The sequence below is a fragment of the Orycteropus afer genome, unplaced genomic scaffold (assembly GCF_000298275.1).
Source record: "Orycteropus afer afer isolate SDZICR_OR568_19922 unplaced genomic scaffold, OryAfe1.0 scaffold00235, whole genome shotgun sequence".
Taxonomy (NCBI): domain Eukaryota; kingdom Metazoa; phylum Chordata; class Mammalia; order Tubulidentata; family Orycteropodidae; genus Orycteropus; species Orycteropus afer.
In genome coordinates, this window is record NW_006921822.1 from 3,930,646 (window position 1) to 3,934,260 (window position 3,615).

Sequence of the window (3,615 nt, forward strand, 5' to 3'; positions counted from 1 at the left end):
CAACAACATATCAAAAAATTAATACACCTGGACCAAGTGGGATTCATACAAGGTTTACAAGGGTGGTTCAACATCAGAAAATCAATCAATGTAATCCACCACATAAATAAAACTAAAGAAAAGAACCATATGATTATATCAACTGATCCAGAAAAGCCATTTGATAAAATCCAACATCCATGCCTGTTCAGAACTCCCAGCAAAATAAGGTTAGAAGGGAAAATGCTCAATATAATAAAGGGTATATATGCAAAGCCAATGGCCAACATCACTATTAATGGAGAAAGACTCAAGGCATTCCTCTTACAAACGGGAACCAGACAGGGATGCCTTCTATCACCACTTCTATTTAACATCGTAGTGGAAGTCCTGGCCAGGGCAATAAGGCAAGAAAGAGAAATAAAAGGCATACAAATTGGCAAAGAGGAACTAAAACTATCTCTATGTGCAGATGATATGGTCCTGTACATAGAAAACCCAAGGGACTCAATAAAAAAAAACTACTGAAACTAATAGAGATATTCAGCAAAGTGGCAGGATACAAGATCAACATACAAAAATGTTGGATTCCTCTATACCAACAAAGAGTCTTCTGATAAAGAAATAAGGGAAACAATACCATTTATAAGAGCTACTAAAAAGTTAAAATATCTAGGAATAAACCTCACCAAAGACACAAAAGACCTATACAAAGAAAACTATAAAACACTGCTACAAGAGACAACAAGGGCACTACATAAATGGAAGAACCTACCTTGTTCATGGATAGGTAGACTGAATATTGTGAATATGTCAATACTACCTAAAACAATCTACACATTTAATGCAATCCCAATCCAGATTCCAACAAAATTTTTTAAGGATGTGGAAAAACCAATTATTAATTTCATATTGAAAGGAAAGAGACCTTAGATAAGCAGAGCACTTCTGAAGAAGAAAAACAAAGTAGGAGGTCTCACACACCCAGATCTTAAGAACTACTATATAGCCACAGTAGTCAAAACAGTGTGGTATTGGTACAATGATAGACAGATAGACCAATGAAACAGAATCAAAAGTCCAGATATAGACCCATCCATCTATGGACAACTGATCTTTGACAAAGGTCCAAAACCCATTAAATGGGGAAGAAACAGCTTCTTTAACAAATAATGTTGGCAAAACTGGATATACTACTGCAGAAAAATGCAACAGGACCCATACCTCACTCCGTACACAAAAACAAAATAAGCAGGATCAAAGACTTAAATGTGAAATCCAAAACTATAAAATTCATCAAAGATAAAATAGGGGCAAATCTGGGAGCCCTAATGTGGTGTAGTAAATTACTTAGTGTGGCTTTTCTACCCATAAGTCTTTGTAAACTCCAAGGTGGGATTTTCTATGAGAAACTGAGGAGCTCCTGATTGCTGAAGTTGTCTACCTGGAGTATTTCTGTTGGGAGTGGCACAAAACAATGTTCTGGGAGGTGCCCACTCTCTCTCAAGTGCTTAGAGTTCTGATGCTATGATTGGCTAGTTTTACCACCCTGCCGGGCTCAAAAGGAGGCCTCCTACCAGAAGCAGAACTCTCTCTGACTGCTGGTTGAGGAAGATATGCAGCTGAAAGAGACACGGGCTCCTGAGACACGCATTGCTGGGAAAGAGACGCAAGAGACACGCATTGCTGAGTGAGACACCGAGGGACCAGCTCTGCTGGGAAAGAGACTGTGAGAGACTGTTGGCTGAGGGATGGTGGGCTGGGAGAGAGACTGAGCATTTTTTTTCCTGAACTTGAACTGTAGCCTGTGGTGCTTCCCTAACAAACCCCATAATCTGTGAGCTCTGTGTGACCACTGCAGCAAATTATAGAACCCAGGAGAGAGGTGGTGGGTGCTTTGAGAGGAACGGTTGGAGAAAGGGCTGAAGGGAGGCAGCATGTCTGGCCTTGTAGGAATAGGCCTTGGATTACTGCTGGTAATCCTGTCTTCCTCTTGTGGGATTAGAGGAGGTCAGAACATGTGGCCTCCTTGCTGTTTTAGCACCTAATTTATGGCATAAATAGACAATCAAGCATAATCCAGAATGCACAGGAGGTAGAAGAGAAGCTAATGACTGGGACCTTTTAAAAATTAAATTCTTACGTGCATCAAAAGAATTCATCAAAAGGGTAAAAAGAGAACCTACAGATTAGGAGAAAATATTTGCCTATGACATATCTAATAAAGGACTTATCTCCAAAATCTGTAGAAAACTTCAACACCTCAACACCAAAAGGACAAATAACCCAATTCACAAATGGGCAAAAGACTTGAACAGACACTTCACTAAAGAAGATATACAGGCAGCCAACAAATGAATGAGAAATTGCTCACGATCATTAATCACTAAAGAGATGCAAATCAAAACAACAATGAGATATCATCTCACCCCAGCAATAATAGCAAAGTTCAACAGGTCAGAAAATAACAAATACTGGCGAGGTTGCGGAGAGATTGGAACCCTTATGCACTGCTGGTGGCATTGTAAAATGGTACAACCATTGTGGCAAATGGTATGGTGTTTCTTTAAAAAACTGAAAATAAAAGTACTATTTGACCCAGCAATTCCATTACTAGGAATATATCCTAAAGAGGTGAGAGATAGCACACAGACAGACATATGCACACCTATGTTCATCGCAGCACAATTCACTATATCAAAGAGATGGAAACAACCTAAATGTCCATCAACGGATGAGTGGATAACCAAATTATGGTACATGCACACAGTGGAATACTATGCTACATTAAAGAACAATTAGGGATACGTGAATCATCTCACAATGTGGATGAGCCTGGAGAACATTATGCTGAGTGAAATAAGTCAATCGCAGAAGGACAAGTATTGTGTGAGGCCATTACTGTAAAAAGACAAAGAAGGGTTGGCTTGGGACATGGAACTCACTTTGTAAGTTACCGGGATGGGGAGGAATTAATTTTGGGCTAGTTAGGACCCACATGCTGATGTGGGTAAGGGGAGGGATATATGGAAAGGAACTGTGACCACCAGAATAACATGAAGAAATGGGAGGACACCGAATTGTGCACATAAGAGATAGACGACAGATGCTAATACCAACCATTGTGTCCACAATACTGCATTACCATTAACACCAAACACCAGGCTACAGATAAACACATAAACACCTGAGAGGATCAGATGGGGATCAGTGAACAGATGTATACTCTAGACCAAGGATAGATTCAGCTGAGGCTAATCTTGCACTAATTCGTCACAGATACCCAGATACTATGGGAGAGAGATCCAATAGATCTACCGGCTCAGGACCATAGTACTGGGGGACATCAGACTCATTCAGCACAACAAAATGCATAAAAGCCTTATTCCACATCCTACATTGTAAGTAGTGACTAGTGTCTTAAAAGCTTTCAAGCAGCCATCTAAGATGCAATTAATGATCTCCTAGTGTTGGAAGCGAAGAAGACTGCTGCTAAAACGGCAGGGAGGCCACATGTTCTGACCTCCTCTAATCCCACAAGAGGAAGACAGGATTACCAGCAGTAACCCAAGGCCTATTACTGCAAGGCCAGACATGCTGCCTCCCTCCAGCCCTTTCACCAACCGTTCCTCCCAA